The 19,790-nt window shown below is 36.9% G+C and overlaps 2 pseudogenes; one reads left to right on the top strand and one right to left on the bottom strand.

The window, feature by feature from the left end:
- Nucleotides 1–4,020: 4,020 nt before the first annotated feature.
- On the top strand, nt 4,021–15,479 carry LOC147488027 (serine/threonine-protein kinase PEPKR2 pseudogene; annotated as a pseudogene).
- Nucleotides 15,480–19,019: 3,540 nt separating this feature from the next.
- LOC147488026 (secreted RxLR effector protein 161 pseudogene) lies at nt 19,020–19,508 on the bottom strand (annotated as a pseudogene).
- Nucleotides 19,509–19,790: the final 282 nt, after the last annotated feature.

Here is a 19,790-nt window from a genome sequence, read left to right as displayed (position 1 = left end):
CGGAATTCTTATCGAAGGAATGTTACCTTTCAGACCTGGTAGCATTCGCCTTGACCTTATCCTCAAAGGTCATAATATTATCCCCCAATTTGCTACCACTAGTGGCTTGAATAGGAAGGCACCATGTCGTTGTCTTCTCCTCACTAGAAGTTACTATCCCCGCATTAGTGGAGTTTTCAAACTCATAAAGATTCATTCTTGATTGTTTTCCCCTTTGAACTCACACTGTCAACAATGGAGGATTTTACCAAAAGAAGAAATAAACATATGAAATAATTCGGTAAAGATAACTTCACATAATATTTTTTACTAAACTAAGTAAGAAAGAAGGCGCTAGATCATATGGATAACTTATGTTATTTCACTACCAATTGACACGCTTCTAGGGCTACAATTAATTATATCCCCGGCAGCGGCGCCATTTGACCTGCGCTCCTTTTTGTGTTTATTGGATGGTATATGGATGATGTAGATAGATGATGTTCGTTGAACAAAATAGAAGCGTATCAAAACCTAATTATCCCTCAATAAGTAAAGGATGAGTAGGGTATCGTTCTACTTTTAAGTGTATGTTTATATGAAGGACATGACTGGAAAGGGGGTTGAGGGATTAAAAACTATGATTATAAATATTGTAAATTCTAATTCTAAACTAAACTAAACTAACTAAACTATTGAGAATTTATAGGAGAGGGAATTCAAGAGATTAGAATCCACCAATACTTTTGATTCAATGACCTTTTGCTTCATGGTTATTCTCACAAATAAACTATAATTAGGCAATCGAGCGAGTGTCGATGCCCTCTTGGACGAAACATCGTTAACGAATAATTCTACTTAAGGTTGTTCATATGTTCATGTTACTAGTATCTTCTTTCCTTTTATGTGAGCTTGGGTAGCTATTCAATGAATCACCATCAAAGGAAAACGCAAAAAATACTTCTCTTACTCTAAAACACTACACAACTAGAAGAAAAGTAGAGAATAATAGTATAATATTCAATTACAATAAATAAAACACTATTCTAGCATTATATTCAACTGTAATAAATAAAAGCGTGTCACTAGCAAATATTCAATTACAATAAATAAAACCTTAAACTAGCATGATATTCGATTGTAATAAATAAAAACCTTAATCTATACTTCCATCCCCTGGTCTGGGCAATGAAACTAATAACTAAAAACATAAAGAACTAACCTGATTGAAGAACATCATGAACCAGAAGAATCATTAAATCTTAAGCACCGGCTTCATCTCCTCCCATGAAGGGGAAGATTAGCCTTCCATAAAGAAGGAAGAACACGAAGAACGAGAAGAAGAAGAGTTGAAGAACATAAGACTAGAAAGACTAATTTATTAAGACTCGGCTAGTTAAAACCGAATCTTTTATTATTAATCTCTCTCTGCCTCAAGTTCTGGAAACAAGAGTCTAAGTGAATTGGCAAATTACATGAGGCACTTAGGTCCTCTATTTATAGGGGTTACAATGAGCTCTAGAAGCATTCCAAACCACCATTTGTTTCCTAATACAAATCAACTTATTTTAGAGTACAACTTCATCTCCAAAACTGAGAAGGAATTGGCTACAGTGTCGTTTCATTCGTCTGGACGCACGATCCATGCGTCTCAGATGCGAGACTCTATGTTTCCTCTTTTGCTCTATCCTTCTTTCCTATTTTGCGGGCTTTGGTCAAATCAACGAATTCTTTTGCCTTAGGCTTCTAAATAGGCTTTCAAATAGGTCCAAGTCGCATCTTTAATAGCTTCAATTCCTAGGCCTTCTCCATGATTGTCCACGAGTTTCCCATGTGATCCTTAATGCTCCGAATTTCTCCGTTTTACCCCTTTTTCTCTAATATTCTACAAAACTCTCTTTTTCACCTGTAGAATCATAAAACATAACTTACAAGCATTGTTAGTCCACTAAAATGGCTAAACAAGAGGTATAATCGAGGGTTAAAATGCACTTTTTGAGCAGTTATCACCAATCGCCCTATTATTGGTCCCCATTCTTTTTTTTCTTATTATAGTTATGATTGTTGAACAAATTTTTAAAAAAGTCGGTGCGTATGCACGAGTCTACTTTTTAGCTATATATATATAGGGGAGGAATCCGTTTACCATGATTTTTTATACCATGGTTTATACCATGCCCCACAAGAGGAGTTAAGAGCTAATATTTTGTAGATATGATCTACTAACTATGGATGGCTACTCCACCAAAATTTGACTCATTTGGAAACCTTTAATCTCGTTTAAAAATGTTGCCAACTTTGAAATTTTTTTACCGGCACAAATTCTTCGATTTTGCAATCATATTTTGACATTGTTAGACACCATCAAATGAGATAAAATTTTGTGGAGGTGATCTTCATAGTTTGTTGGACATATCTACAAAACATTAGATTTTAGTTTGTCTTGTGCGTGAAGTTGTAGGTAGGGGTGATAAAAGCGCTAACCCGACCCTCAAACCATAAATGCCCTCATGATTGAAGGATAGGTCAGCCCACCCCTATTTTGTATTAAGGGCCGGGTCGAGTAGGGTTAAGCATGAAAACTCAAACCCTTAACCCGCCCCTCGACCCTCATTTTTTAGGGCCAAATGAAGGTCAGGTCGGGCCCGGTCTAACTATACTTGACTAGTTTACCTTTTTTTTTTTGTGATTTTTTTATTTATTTTTATCATACTTTGATTATGTATATCAATTTTAATTAAGTATACAAAACTAATTCTTATGTCTTTAGAAAAACAAAAAAAGAGATAGAGATGGTGGAAGAGATGATACTCTTAAAACATCTACATTTTTCATACTTAACTATATTGTTAAGTTGGATTTGCTTTTATGTATGACTTATATACCTATCATTCAATCAATTACAAAAAACGCATATGGTATGTTATGCTCTAATTTATCCCCTATTGAAAACTAATTTAGTGATTTTTTTTATACAACTTAGATAATTAGAGTATAATACATAAATATAATGTAAAATAACAAGAAAACGTATGAGGGCAAAGTGAGGGTTGGTGTGGGCTTAATGAGGGCCATGCTCATGTTTCAGAACCTAGGCCTAGCCCGCCCCTTATAAGCATGAAGGCCAGGCCGGCCTGCTCCTCAAATCTGTGAGGGCTAATTTTTGAGGGCTTGAGCATGCAATTTTAAGGGCCGGGTCGGAGAAGGTTGAAGGCCTAAGGGCCAAATTATCACCGCTAGTTATAGGGCATGGTATAAACCATGGTACATTGATACCTATATATATATACGCCTTGGCTAGAGTGACATCCTTATAATGATATCCTTATTGTACATCCTATCAAAAAGTGCATTTCAACAATGAATTAGTGGCTGATTTTTTGTAGATATATTCTACCCACCATGGATTATATCCCTACAAAAAATTAGCTCAATTCGATATTTCTAGCCTTGTCAAACTTAAAATTATTTCTAGACCATTAGATAAAATTGCAAACTTAAAACACTATTTTTGACAAAGTTCCACATATTGGATTGATCTATTTTTTGTAGGGATATAATCCATGGTGGGTAGAATATATCTACAAAAAATTAGCCACTAATTCATTGTTGAAATGCACTTTTTGATAGGATGTACAATAAGGATGTCACTCTAGCCAAGGCGATATATATATATATATATATATATATATATATATATATATATATATATATATATATATATATATATTGGCGTCATAAACTTCAGCATATAATAGACAAATAGACAAGTACGAGCTAAAAATTATCAAGTGTATGAAGCCCTTCTACATCATGAAAAAATATTTAAAAGATCCCGGGCGTATGCCTGGGTCCAAAATCTAGTCATAACTATAAGCACGACCAGCAAAAAGATCTGTGGTGTTTGAAGCCGAAGGGCGGCTAACGAATTTTCGAGAGAGTTTGTATGTTTATAGACCTTGGGCTTTATATTATCATGATGGGCGTGTTAAACTCAAATAAAGACCTTTTCTTCTCATATTAGAAGTCGAACTCGTAAACATGTGTTGCTTGCGTATGACTCAAGCTGAGTGTGCCTATAAATTAACGATTTAACATCCTCATTTTTTTGTTTGAAACATCATAAACTCATCTCATAAAACTTAAGGTAGAGAAAAAAATATTTCAAGGTAGAGGAGAAAGATCAGTAGTTTGGAGTAGGAAGATAAATGCGGGCCAACAAAAGGCTATAGTTGAAGCCGCGTGTGCCAACCTTGTTTCTCATCTATTTGTCGGCTTTGCTGATACATCTCGTGGAAGTCGTAAAGGTGGTCTCAAGAGAAAGATAGAGTGCGCTGATTATTGTCATAAGATAGGAGTACAGAAGAATATTGAAGAAGATTTTGTTTTGGGACGTGAAATCGAGAGGGGATGGTATGGTTCAGTGAGGTTGTGCACAAGTAAGGTAAATGGAGTAGTGTTTGCCTGCAAAACTATAACCACCCCATTTATTTCTTTTATTTTTCCTAGTACAATAATAATAATAATAATAATAATAACAATAATAATAATAATAATAATAATAATAATAATAATAAAAATAATAATAGATAATAGATAAAACAAAAATAGGATAGATATTAGTAAGGATAGGAAACCCCGTAGGTAAAAAGATAAACCTTCATCCTTGTTTTTCAGGGGGTTTTAAAACAAAAAGGAATTCACACGTAAATTTTATTTTTACACAGAAAAAAAAAAAAGAGTTTTCACATAAAGGAGAAGAGAGGTTTCTTGCGGGAGGTTTACTGACAGTTGATACCAGTGGATAGCAAGAGCGTATCACGAGTGAGTAGATTTTTAATCTTTCAGAGAAATTTAATTGGATGTTTTATCTCGAAGAAAAAGGTTTACTGTTTTCATAAAACTGATTCCATATAATTGTGCCTTATACGAAACTCTTATACAAAACTGATTACATATAACTGTATAACTGTGTTACTTAAGTTTTATTCACTCTGTGTGGTTATTAATCATTCTGTATGCCTTGTCAAAATTCTTCTCCTTAAATTTAAAGTAATGGGTATTGCATACTTTTATATTGCCGATTGAGATGGAGTATATGGGTTGTATTATACTGTTCATTTTAGATTAGATATAAGGGTTGTTGTATACTACTGGATGAATATAATATATGGGTTGTTGTGTCTGAATTGAGAGTTTTGGTTGATTAATTTCTTGGTTGTTGCTGCCGGGGGATGATGGTTAGTGGTTGAATTGTTGTTTGAGTGTTGTGAAGCTTTGAAAAGTTATTAATGGCATCAAAATTGTGATTTTTGAAGTGTGGGGGAACCGAGATTTGATGGCATCGGCATATGGGGTTTTTAGCAGGGATGAAAACCGATGGGTTTAATAGTGGTGGCGAGTGGAGGTTGTGGTGGATGGTGGAGGTGCGCTGCTGGTGAGGAAGAAGAAGGCAGCGAGTCTCTTTTCTTTTTGGGTTAGGCTTGGGCCGAAACAGCTTGTGCAATTGAGTGTTTGGTTTAGATTTTCACTTGTGGGCTTAAGTTATTTTAGATTGGGCCTGGAAAAGTCTAAACACTTTGTCCCTTAGTTTTGAGTTTTGGTTAGATTGAGTTTATGACTGGTTGACTGCTATTGACCCTTGACAGGTTGACTGCTATTGACCAGGGTTGACTTTGACTATTGACTAGGGTTGACTTTGACTCGTTGACCATATTTGACCTTTGAGTTGGCTTAAATTAGGTCTATTATGATAGGTCTTGGGCTATTAACGTACTTGGCGTTAGGCTAAGACTTTATGTATATACGTGTGTACGTGTATTAACTATTATGTGAAATTTTATTCTTATTATAATTATGTTATGATATACGACGCTATGACTCTTAGACATCGATAACGCGTAAACAATAATATACGAAACAAGATACTCCTCCGTTCTCTGAAATAATATATGCAATAAAGTTCAACAATGCGTAAACAAATTTACCGCACCCTTTCAGAACTCTGCACGCCTCAAGTTTTAGAAATGAGATTTTATGACTGGTGATGTCATGTGATAGGTGGCCATTTATTGAATATGCCATAAATGGCCCATTAGCATTATAAATGGGTATTCATTAACTGTGACATGAATGACCCGTTAGTGATATGATAGGTATTCCTTGAATGTAGCGGGAATGACCTAAGGTATTCATTGAATGTGCCATGAATGACCTGAGTGTATATGCCCGAAGAGGCTGTGAAATATGTGTATGAAAGCCCAGAGATGGCTATGATATCATGGTATTCGGAGGTAAAGAGGCACACAGGAATGTGTTATTTGGCAAATGTGTTGAGTGCAAATCATGGAATAGGTACTAAAGGGTGGGTGTATAAGAAAAGTAACTGATTAATTAATAAGAAAAATTGATTTGAATGTACAGGTGTGCTTGGGCTTACATTTGAATACTAATAGGATATCTACATATGTTTATTTAGAATTTCAAACTTCCGTTTGAAGGAGGGTGGGACTTAATAATATTTTGTACATTGACGTGATCCTACCCTTATACATAAGTGGATATCGGTAAGATTTAATTCAATTACTAAGTTATTAAAATGAGTTATTATAATGAGTTATTATAATGGAAGTCTTTCTTGGGAAGAAACTATGCCGGTTGAAATGGAGAAATTACCTGTCATCCAAGTTGAGAATGATTAAGTTATGGGTACATATAAAGTGTTTGTTGGATAATTAAAGTCTAGAAATGAATTTATGTTGTTAGTCTACTCATACCAGCAAATTCCATTTTGCTGACCCATGTTTGCTTTGTTTTGGCAACGTGGGTGTATTCTTGGGAACATAGGTGGAAGGCAGTGGAACCACAGCGTGTGATTTGGATTCTTGCCTGGAGCAGTCCGTTAGTTCTTTTATTAGGTCTGATTTTTATTGGAAGGATGTAATAACATAGTTTACATATTCAGTATGACATGATAATATGGTAGTGAGGACTTTTATTCTTAAAGTTTGTTTGATGTTTTGTTTTGGACGGAAGATAGCTTATTAATAAAGTGATGGTGGATAATTCTTGGGATTATTTAATTTAAGTTGATTCTTTTATGATATGGCTTTTAAGGTTTTTATATGTGTTGTATCCACCCCATCATAGCATGGGCTTTAGACAATTGAACATAGTGATGTTTGAGATATTTATATTTCAAATATTCACTTTGTAAATGTTTAGAAATTCGGGCTATGACATTTTGGTATCAGAGCTTAGGTTAGCTTAGATTTAGAAAGTCTAAGTGATCCTCGTATGTGGAATATGGGCTATAGTATTAAGTGTTTTGGAAATATGTGAATATTAACGGGAGTTTTGTTTGAAACTGTAGATCATGGTTGAGACACGTAATAGTAATACTATTGGACCTGTAGTGAACACCCCAATACAGATGACAGGGGGACAGTTGAATCAGTTGTTGCAGACTATGCAGAATAACCAGCCTGTTCAAGGGGATCCTTTTGCTAAGTGTAATAAGGAGTTTGGTACTCTTAGTGGGCAGCGGTTTACTGGTGTTGGGAACGCGATCGCAATGGAGTCTTGGATTCAAAGTTGTGAAAATGTATTTGAGCGTATGCAGCAACTGAGGTTCAAAAAAAGGAGTTAGCTGCTCAGTAACTTGATGACGCTGCTAGGTTTTGGTGGCGAGCTCTCACCCCTAGTCTGGACACTAGAACTTTGACTTGGGAGGACTTCACGACGAGATTTGAGAGCAAGTTTATTCCTGAAGCAATAAAGGAGCAATTGGCTCAACAGTTCTCTGAGTTGACTCAAGACGGGAAGTCTGTGACTGGGTATGTGACCAAGTTTAATGAGTTATCGAGGTTTGCTCCCCATCTTGTGGATACTGATAAGAGGAAAAACTAAAAGTTCATACATGGACTAGAGAGTTACTTGGCCAGCAGGTTAATTTTTTTTACGGGACACCTTTGATCATGTGTTGGATTTGGTGTTAAGGTATGAGGAGCAGATTGCATCCCTCAGAGAGTAGAGGGGGAAGAGGAAGTTTGGTGAGATACCAGTTGTTGGCCCTCGGCATTTTGAGAACAGGCAGTCGAATAGGTTTAGGCCTTATGATATTGCTCAGAGGGGTCCGTTTCCGAGACCACCATCCCTGGGGTTTCAGGGGGGATTTCACCAGCAGGGTGTATTCCGATCCCAGGGAGGATTTGCACAGCAGGGTGGTTATAGGCCACTTGGGCAGCCTGGAGGCTATAGACCTCAGGGGAATTAGTGGCAGAGGCAGGGTAACCAGTTTCAGGGTCGTGCTCCCGCTCTTCCAAATCGACCAGCAGCGTTACCTTTACCTGCACCAGCACCAGCACTTAGAGCCATAGTTAATGTTGAAAGGGCTTGTTGGGAGTGTGCAAGTGGGTCATTTATCTCGTTATTGCCCTACCAAGCAAGGTAATCAGCAGAGGAGAGCACCAGCACTAGTCACTCGTGCTAGAGCCTATGCAGCTATGCCAGGACATGGGAATGTTGAAGGTACCTTTAGTTCATCTTAGTTTATATTCAGAGTTTTCTTTGATTTGGGTGCTTCACATTCCTTTATATCTCGTCAGTATGTTGAAAAAGAACGTTTTAAAACTACACCTTTATCTAAACCTTTGTGCGTTGAGACACCGCTAGGAGGTTTTGTTACTTTATATGACGAGTGCAAAGGTTTTAAGTTGTATTTCATAGATCATGTCTTTGTGGTAGACTTGATAGTTTTGTGGTTTTAGGGTTTCCATTTCATACTTGGTATGGACTGGTTGACGCATTATCATGTTACCTTGGATTGTGCGAGGAGGGAAGTTATAGTGAATACCCCTGGTCAGTCGAGGTTGATTCACACTTGTGTTAGTAAGGAGGACTCGGTGATGTCTAGTTTCCTATGCTCTATAGAGATACCTATGAGGGATATCAGCGATGTCGAAGTAGTGAGAGACTTAGAGGATGTTTTTCAGGAGATTCCAGGTTTGCCACCCAAAAGGGAGGTGGAGTTTCATATAGACTTGTTACCAGGGACTACACCAGTTTCAAAGTCGGCTTACAGGTTGGCGCCTAAGCTATTAGAGGAGATGAAAGTACAAGTCGAGGAATTACTCAGGAAGGGGTAAGAGTCTAAGTTTTTGTGATTTTGTTTTTGGTTTAACCATATCTTTTGAGTATATAGGTCTGAATCTTTTAAGGTGTGTATGACCAGGTTCATACGACCGAGCAACTCACCACCCTGCTATTTTCTTTCAAAGAAGGATGGTACCTTGAGAATATGTATTAATTTCAGGGATTTGAACCTTGTGACTATAAAAAATAAGTACATGCTTCCTAGGATTGACGATTTGTTGAAGGGGCTAAGGAATTTTCAAAGTTTGATTTAAGGACTGGTTATTATCAGATGAAAGTTGAAGAGAAGAGTACTCCTTTGACTGCATTTAGAACTCAGTATGGCTTGTATGAGTTTTCTGTGATGCCTTTTGGGTTGACGAACGCACCTGCATTCTTTATAGACCTGATGAATCTTATTTTCAGGCCCTATTTGGATAAATTTGTGATTGTTTTCATTGATGACATTTTAGTGTATTCACAAAACATAGAAGAACATAAAATGCATTTGAAGATAGTGATGCAGACATTTAGAGAACAGAAGTTGTATGATAAGTTTAGCAAGTGCCATTTTTGGGAAGAATAAATTCATTTCTTGGGACATGTGATATCTAGTGAAGGGATTGTTGTAGACCCTGAGAAGGTTGCTGCAGTGAAAGAATGGAAACAGCCAACCACTATTACAGAGATTAGGAGTTTATTAGGGTTAGCTGGATATTATCGGAGATTTATTGAGAAGTTCTCACTTATTGCAGCTCTGCTCAGGAAGTTAACTAGGAAGGATGCGAAGTTTATGTGGACTAATGATTATGAGAAGGCTTTCTTAGAATTGAAACAGAGGTTGACTACAACTCTAATTCTAGTAATCCTAACTAGAGGCAAAAAACTAGTGGTTTTTACAGATGCTAGTGGAACTGGTTTGGGTTGTGTGTTAATGCAAGACCAGAAGGTGGTGTGGTATGCTTCACGACAGTTGAAGATACACGAGAGACGTTATCCTACTCATGACTTGGAGTTAGCGGCAGTGGTTTTTGCTTTGAAAGTGTAAAGGCATTATTTATATGGTGAGAAGTTCGAGTTTTACACAGATCACAAGAGTTTGAAGTATCTTTATTCACATAAAGAGTTGAACATGAGACAGCAGAGATGGATGGGATTCATAAGTAGTTATGACTTCGAGATTCAGTATCACCCAGGCGAGGGCAATGTAGTTGTTGATGCACTTAGTCGATTGCCTTGTGTTTTGACCACTCTTATGGTGCAAGAGTGGAAGAGTTTGGAGACTATAGCAACTTATGACGTCCGGACTACACCAAGTACAGATGAAGGGTATATATGCAGTTTGGAGGTTAGGCTGGTGATTTTTAGTAGAGTGATTGCCATGCAGCACAGAGACTGATTTCTTTTGAGTCGGTTAGATGACCTGGTCATTGATATTTTAGATGATTGTCCGTCTGATTGGGCAGTTGATTCTGAGGGAGGATTAAGATTTCATGGGAGATTGTGTGTACCAGATGATGCAGAGTTAAAGAAGGAGATATTATATGAAGCTCATCATTCTCGGTTTACAATTCATCCTGGAGGAACAAAGATGTACCATGACTTGAAGAGGACCTTTCGGTGGGAAGGGATGAAAAGAGATGTCGGAGAATATATTTTTCAGTGTTTAACTTGTCAACAGGTTAAGGCAAAACATTAGAGGCCTTCTGGATTATTGCAACCATTAGAGATACCGATGTGGAAATGGGAGCACATTTCTATGGATTTTATTGATGGTTTGCCTAAGTCTCGATGGGGTAATGAATCTATTTGGGTTATTGTTGATCGTTTAACAAAGTTTGCTCATTTCATCCTATTGATGTGCATAGAAATACAGATAAGTTGGTTTCCTTATACATTCGGGAAGTGGTCAAGTTATTACATGGGATTTCAGTGAGTATTGTTTCATATCAAGATCCTTTGTTCACTTCCTAGTTTTGGAAGAGTTTTCAGCTTGCTATGTGTAATAGTTTGGCGATGAGTACTGCTTATCATCCTTAGACAGATGAACAGACGGAGAGGGTGAATCAGATATTAGAAGATATATTACGGTCTTGTGTAATGGATTTTGGTGGAGGATGGGAGGAGCATTTGCCTTTGGTCAAGTTTGCATATAATAACAGTTTCTAGTCGAGCATCGGTATGGCACCCTTTGAGGCTTTGTATGGGTGTCCATGTCGATCACCTGCTTGTTGGGCAGACGTGGGAAATTGAGTATTACTTGGGCCTGAGATAGTGAGAGAGACATCTGAACAGATTAAAGTCATTAGAGAAAGGATTAAGACAGAACAAAGTAGGCAGAAAAGTTATGCAGATTTAAAGAGGAAACGGTTTGAGTTTTCTGTAGGCGATTTTGTGTTTTTGAAGGTTTCCCCTATGAGAGGAGTTATGAGGTTTGGAATGAAAGGAAAGTTGAGTCCACGGTATATTGGACCATATAAGATAGTAGCCTCTGTTGGTAGTTTGGCGTACCGTCTTGCTTTGCCGCCTAACTTAGCAATGATTCATGATGTCTTCCATGTGTCTATGCTACGGAAATGTGTGAAAGATCCTACCGAGGTTGTTTAGCCAATAGAGCTAGAATTGAACGATGATGTAACTTTTACAGTAAGGCCTATCACGATAGTAAATAGGGATGTGAAACACCTTAGGAGGAGGATTGTAAACTTAGTAAAAGTATAGTGGAGTGAAAGGGAAAATGACGTGACTTGGGAACTTGAAGATAAAATAAGACAGATGTATCCTGAGCTTTTCTCTAACACTCTACCTTGAATCTCGGGACGAGATCCTTTTAAGGTGTGTATATTATAACACCCAATTTATTTCTTTTATTTTTCCTAGTACAATAATAATAATAATAATAATAGATAAAACAAAAATAAGATAGATATTAGTAAGGATAGGAAACCCCGTAGGTAACAAGATAAACCTTCATCCTTGTTTTTCGGGGGTTTTAAAACAAAAAGGAGTTCACACGTAAAATTTATTTTTACACAGAGAAGAAAAAAATAAGAGTTTTTCACATAGAGGAGAAGAGAGGTTTCTTGCGGGAGATTTACTGAAAGCTAATATCAGCGGATAGCAGGAGCGTATCACGAGTGAGTAGATTTTTAATCTTTCACAGAACTTTTATTGAATGTTTTATCTTGAAGCAAAAGGTTTACTATTTTCATAAAATTGTGCCTTATACGAAACTCTTATACAAAACTGATTACATATAACTGTATAACTGTGTTACTTAAGTTTTATTCATTCTGTGTCATTATGAATCATTCTGTATGCTCTGTCAAAATTCTTTTCCTTAAATTTAAAGTAATGGCTATTGAATACTTTTATATTGTCGATTGAGATGGAGTTATGGGCTATATTATACTGTTCATTTTAGATTAGATATAAGGGTTGTTGTATACTGCCGAATGAATATAATATATGGGTTGTTGTGTTTGAATTGAGAGTTTTGGTTGATTAATTTCTTGGTTGTTGTTGTCGGGGGATGATGGGTAGTGGTTGAATTGTTGTTTCAGTGCTGTTAAGCTTTGAAAAGTCATTAATGGCGTCATAATCGCGATTTTTAAAGTGTGAGGGAACCGAGATTTGATGTTATCGGCATATGGGGTTTTTAGTAGGGATGAAAACCGATGATTTTAATAGTGGTGGCGAGTGGAGGTTGTGGTGCCTGCTTTGGTGGTAGATGGTGGAGGTGCACTGCTGGTGAGGAAGAAGAAGACAGCGAGTCTTTTTTCTTTTTGGGTTGGGCTTGGGCCGGAGGAGCTTGTGGGCTTGAGTGTTTGGTTTAGATTTTCACTTGTGGGCTTAAGTTATTTTAGATTGGGCTTGGGAAAGGCTAAACACTTTGGGCCATAGTTTTTGGGTTTTGGTTAGATTGAGTTTAGGACAGGTTGACTGTTGTTGACCCTTGGTAGGTTGACTATTGTTAGCCAGGGTTGACTTTGACTGTTGACTAGGGTTGACTTTGACTAGTTGACCATATTTGACCTTTGACTTGGCTTAGATTAGGTCTATTATGATAGGTCTTGGGCTATTAGCGTACTTGGCGTTAGGCTAAGACTTTATGTATATACGTGTGTACGTGTATTAACTACTATGTAAAATTTCATTCTTATTATAATTCTGTTATGATATACGACGTTATGATACTTAGACATCGATAACTCGTAAACAATAATATACGAAACAAGATACTCCTCCGTTCTCTGAAATAATATATGCAATAAAGTTCAATAATGGGTAAACAAATTTACCGCACCCTTTTAGAACTTTCCACGCCTCAAGTTTTGGAAATGAGATTTTATGACTGGTGATATCATGTGATAGGTGGGCATATATTGAATGTGCCATAAATGGCCCATTAGCATTATAAATGGGTATTCATTGACTGTGCTATGAATGACCTGGGTATTCATTGAATGTGCCATGAATGACCCGTTAGTGGTATGATAGGTATTTCTTGAATGTGGCGGGAATGACCTAAGGTATTCATTGAATGTGTCATGAATGACCTGAGTTTATATGCCCGAAGTGGCTGTGAAATATGTGTATGAAAGCCCAGAGATGGCTATGATATCGTGGTATTTGGAGGGAGAGAGGCACACAAGAATGTGTTATTTGGCAAATGTGTGGAGTGCAAATCGTGGAGTAGGTACTAAAGGGTGGGTGTATAAGAAAAGTAACTGATTAATTAATAAGAGAAATTGATTTGATTGTACGAGTGTGCTTGGGCTTACATTTGAATACTAATAGGATATCTACATATGTTTATTTAGAATTTCTAACTTCCGTTTGCAAGAGGGTAAGACTTAATAATATTTTGTGTAGGGACGCGGTCCTACCCTTATACAGAAGTGGATATCGGTAAGATTTAATTCAATTACTAAGTTATTAAAATGAGTTATTATAATGAGTTAATTGAATGGAAGTCTTGCTTGGGAAGAAAATATGTCGATTGAAATGATGGAACTACATGTCTTCCAAGCTGAGAATGATTAAGTTATGGGTACATATAAAGTGTTTGTTGGATAATTAAAGTCCAGAAATGATTTTATGTTGTTAGTCTACTCATGCCAGCAAATTCCATTTTACTGACCCATGTTTGCTTTGTTTTGGCAATGTGGGTGTGTTCTTGGGAACATAGGTGGAAGGCAGTGGAACCACGGCGTGTGATTTGGATTCTTGCCTGGAGTAGTCCGATAGTTCTTTTATTAGGTCTGATTCTTATTGGAAGGATGTACTAACGTAGTTTACATATTCAGCATGACATGAAGATATGGCAGTGAGGACTTTTATTCTTCGAGTTTGTTTGATATTTTGTTTTGGACGGAAGATAGCTTATTAATAAAGTGATAGTGGATAATTCTTGGGATTATTTAATTTAAGTTGATTCTTTTATGATATGGCTTTTAAGGTTTTTGTATGTGTTGTATTCACCCCGTCATAGCCTAGGTTTTAGACAATTGAACATAGTGATGTTTGAGAGATATTTATATTTCAAATATTCATTTTGTAATTGTTTAGAAATTCGGGCTGTGACAAAAGCCCTACGTAATGTGGATAAGAGAGTTTGTAGGGAGATAGAAATAATGCAGTACCTGTCTGGCCATCCGGGTGTAGTCACTCTCTACGCAGTTTATGAGGACGCGGACTGTCTTCATCTTGTGATGGAGTTATGCTCTGGTGGAGATTTGTTTGAGAAGGTTGTAAAGTAGGGGTGGTGTTCAGAAAGCAAATCAGCTCTTATATTAAAAGAGTTGATATCTGTAATTAAGCATTGCCATGAAAATGACGTGGTACACCGAGACATTAAGCCTGAGAACATCCTACTCACTGCATCAGGAAAGTTGAAGCTTACAGATTTTGGACTAGCAACGTGATGGATTCCAACTGGTAATCAGTTGTCTGGTCTTGTTGGTAGTCGATCTTATGTTGCCCCAGAAGTTCTTTTGGGAGATTATTCTGAGAAGGTGGATATCTGGAGTGCTGGTGTCCTTTTACATTATCTCCTAGTTGGGGCCTTACCGTTTGAGGCGAGTTCAATGGAAGAAATTCGTGAGGCACATAAGAAAAAGAAATTGAACTTAAACTCTAGTATGTAGGTCACCATATTGCGACCTGCTCGGGATCTCATTAGGAGAATGCTCACTTGGGATGTTTCATCAAGGCTAACTGCGGATGAAGTACTAAGTCATCCATGGTTTATGTTTCATAAAGAGCAATCGTTGAAGCCAACATGGAACATGCCTAAAAAGAGAAAAGTTTTGGAAGATCTCTCCAACCAACTTGCATCACCGAAATTCCAAGTGAAGGCCTTTTGAATGAGATTGACTGCTGAAACCAAAGATGATTGAAAGCGACGATGGTGGAGCTTACAGAACAATATGATGATAAGATGAACTTGTTAATCAGAACAGCATCACGACTCCACTTCAACTATTTTAAAGAAGCAATGAAGACCTCAAAGATTTGGAGTCCCAGACTTCAAAATTAGTGGATTGCTGCTTATATTAAGCAATATTGGGAATTGCTCGACTCTCAGAAGGACTCATCGAATATGGATGGTAGGATAGAGATATAGGGGGTTCTACAAAGAACTACTACAACTCAAGCAAGAGAATGCCGACGGATTTCTCAAGGAAGAACAACTAAAATCAGTAGAGACGGAGGGATAACCGTGGCCAAATTGGTGTAAGGGCGATTTTCTGACAGAAACGGGGCAAGGGACAACTTCCGTAGCAACTAGAACAGACAGCCTAAGGCAGCAAGAAAGATGCAGAGGTCAATTCAGTATGGAGAAAATCCATAGTATTGGCTAAAGCAACAACAACAGAGGCCTCCAGAATGACCAATATTGTGTAATGAACATCGATTAAATGTACGAATTTGTCTTGAAATTTATATCAGATGACATGGAAGATAAAGTTTAAATTCAGGGAGAGGAGTAGAATTTTGTTACTGCCCTCCCTAACAATTTTGTAATTCCTTTCGGTGTAAATAAAATTATAGTTTACCGAGCAGAAAAAACAAGAAAACATGAGTTATTTCATTATTGAAAGGTGGCCGGAGTCATGTTATCTATTCTCTTGTTGATGAAGGTTTAATACAAGGTTTTTTGTGGCCAAGGCTCAAGAGGCATCTCATACCTCAAATGAAAGATTAATTAACCATCCATATCTTTTCTGGTACTCATCCATTGTTGTATTCTCCAATCCTTTGAATGATCATTATTCTCTAACCTATTATGATACATATTAAAAAAATCATATAAAAAGTCTAAGAGATAAAGTTTTTATGTTCTCAAAGTTACTAATAAACTCATCTTGCCTACAACACAATTAGACTTTTAGTGTGGGTCACACTAAAAGTAGAGAGGAAATATATAAACAAAATAGGTCAAGATCGATCAGTTAAAATGAAACCTCTAAAACAATTTTTTCTCTCTCTTAGGTGGCACCTCTAATATGAGAGATAGCTTATATTTTCTCTAAACCTACCATGCCACGTGGAGAGTTTGAGATAAAAGAAACTTGCTAAAAAAATAGGTGATTTGTAGAAGTTGGTAGGCTACGTAGAACCTCTTTAGAGAGTTTGAGTGTATTTCCACTATCCATATATTTTACCAAATAAAAATAACTTGCTTTGTAGAAGTCCAATTTAATTTGGAAAATATCCTAACCTCTTTTTCCAGATTTTAGTGTATTCCACAAAAAAAAAAAAAAAAAAAAAATATTCTCGCCCATAAACACTAACCATAAAGGTGTTGGTAGTGTGGTGAGTGTGTGTGTAAGTGGTGGTGACCGATGCTGGTAGTTTATGTGTGGTGTGGTGGTGGCAGGTGGTGTGTGTGTATGTATATATGGTGATTATGATTGTCAGCTTTGACTCTTTGAGGAATTAGAGGGTGACCATGTCTGCATGGTATTCAAGAAGCTTCATGTACAAGGTAGTAAGTTAAATCTACATGTCCACCATTTGATATTCACATGGAATCATAGATTCACATCCTTCTACTGAGTCGATTAATTGGGTCTGAAGACAAAAGAATGAACATACCTTTTGTCGAAACAAGTCAATAAGCTCAGCAACGGAAGCGGAAGTAGAAGCGGAATCAGAATCGATCAATGATACGTCTTTTTTTTTCGTCGCCACAATTACTAGAACGATGGTTATATGTTTTCACATAATAAAACCCTAGCTTGCCAATTAATGAATTGAGAGAATCGAGAGTGAAAATGAGAATTTTTGGAGAGATAACCTACATTGGTTTTCTATTCCCAATATATAGGGAAATAGATGTGGTTCTTTCTGATCCGGATCAATCTCTTAAGTGTTTTAGATACACTGGAGACTTGAGTCCTAATCCAACACACATGTGGACATACAACCCAAGTCTTACATCTCCCACTCGTCCACGGTGGTACTATTATATCATTCTCTTATCCAACTTCAACATTGCAAAAGCTTACTTCATACAGGGAGATAAAGCGTGCGACCAACGAGAACTTACTTTGTGAGAGAGTTTCAAATCAAGTCATTCCCTGACTGAAATGGCACATCACATCTCTTACAACTCATAACTGCCCTAGACATATTTGGCCACATTTGATTGAATATTTTCTAATCCTTCAAGAGTCTTAACTCAAATTAATATTCAACTCAGTGCGCATATTTGAGTTCCCAAAAAATAAAAATAGATCATATAAATAATTATAGATATGGATATCATTCGTACTAGAATTAAAAATCATGAAAAAACCAAGTAGTTTTGCCGGCAGGAACTCAAAGTCAATGCGTACATATTGCCTCCAGAATGTGTTACCAAATAGTCATCCTCAATTCCTCATGCCATTCAATTTTAGATTAATTGCTTTCCCAGACATCTTCCATAGGCTTAATCATGTTTAGCCATATATAGGTCACAAGCTAGAGTAACATACATCAAAATCTACTTCAGATCATGACACAGTCATTAGTCACTGAGGGCATAAAACAAGAATATGCTCACACAGTAAGTAAACAAGGATCAATTACTTACTCATATTAGGTCGAATAAACACATGTACTATGATTACATGCTATGGTCGAGTTCTAAAAGAAGTCGTCAACATCCACACCATACAAATCTTAGTCAAGTCGCTCACTAAGCGCCTCACTTAAGCCTTTCATTCCAATTTCTTACCAAAGAAATTGATTAAAGTCTCACATTCAGCTTACAGGCTTTCGTTATAATTTGAAAAATTAATAACTCATCTCAACTATATATTTTGAGCCGATAATTTGTATGTACCAAGCTCACATCCACTGTGCCATAGGATTATTAAAATCTAATCAACCTTTCTTAGGTAAAAGATTTTAACTCATTCATACATATATATCTCATCCTGCTCACATTCCATGTGCCAAGGTGGTCTCCGTGTGAGTGAACGACCAAAGACTTATGACGAATATCCATATAATCTAACATTATAAAATATAAAAATAATGTGTGCATAGAATAATTTCATGAAATAAAGAATCCAACAATATCAAAAACATGAATAACTATCAAAGTTATAAGGTCATCTCAAACATAAATCAAAACCTACGAAGTCCTAAGCTCCTAATATGAGCCATAAAGGAATCCCTTAGGATCGCCTTAGTAAAGGGATCTGCCACCATGTCCTTCGTAGTTATATGTTTGAGGCCCACCTTTTTACACACAACCATATCACGAATGAAGTGGTAACGAATGTCTATGTGCTTGGATTTTCCATGGTACTTACGATTTTTAGTGAATGTTAATGCTGCCATGTTATCACAATACACTGTGACAGGGTCTTTGGCATTCTACACTACATTTAATCGCTTAAAGATTCTTCTTAACCAAAATGCTTCCTGAACAGTAGTACAACAAGCAACATACTCTGACTCCATTGTGGACAATGAAATGTAGGCTTGTTTCTTACTACTCCAAGAAATAACACCTCTTGAAGTATGAAAGTATAGCCAGACGTGGATCTACACTCATTCCAGTCACTAGCCCAATCAGCATCACTGTCCCCGTGAAGGTTTGCTTTTACTCCCTGATAGCAAAGCATATAGTCTGAAGTCCCACGAAGGTATCTAAGAATCCTTTTCATATCCTGCCAATGAGCATGTCTAGGATTACTCTGAAAACGGCTCACTAATCCTACTGCAAAGCAAATGTCTGGTCGAGTACACATCATAGCATACATCAGACTTCCAATTACATTTGCATAGGGCACATTAGCCATTTGTTCCTTCTCTGTCTCTATCTTAGGGCAAAGACCAAGATGTAAAGTATAACCCTTTTGGATAGGAGTATCAATAGGTTTGCAATTTTGCATTCGGAATCGTTCGAGAACTTTCTTAATATAAGTCCTTGAGATAAGCCAAGTAACCTCTTAGAACGATCTCGTGTAATCTTTACCCCCAATACAAAATTAGCCTCGCCCATGTCCTTCATATTAAAATTAGAGGACAACCACTTCTGAGTGGCAATGATCAACTCCTTATCATTTTTAGCCAAAAAAATATCGTCAACATATAATGACAGTACAAGAAAACTCCTATCAAATCATTTGGCATACACACAAGGATCCTCCTCAATCATCTTAAACCCATACGAA

Source organism: Coptis chinensis, chromosome 7 (genome assembly GCF_015680905.1).
Source record: "Coptis chinensis isolate HL-2020 chromosome 7, ASM1568090v1, whole genome shotgun sequence".
Lineage (NCBI taxonomy): Eukaryota > Viridiplantae > Streptophyta > Magnoliopsida > Ranunculales > Ranunculaceae > Coptis > Coptis chinensis.
Note: the sequence above shows the minus strand (reverse complement) of the source record. Positions and strands in the feature narration are given on the sequence as shown.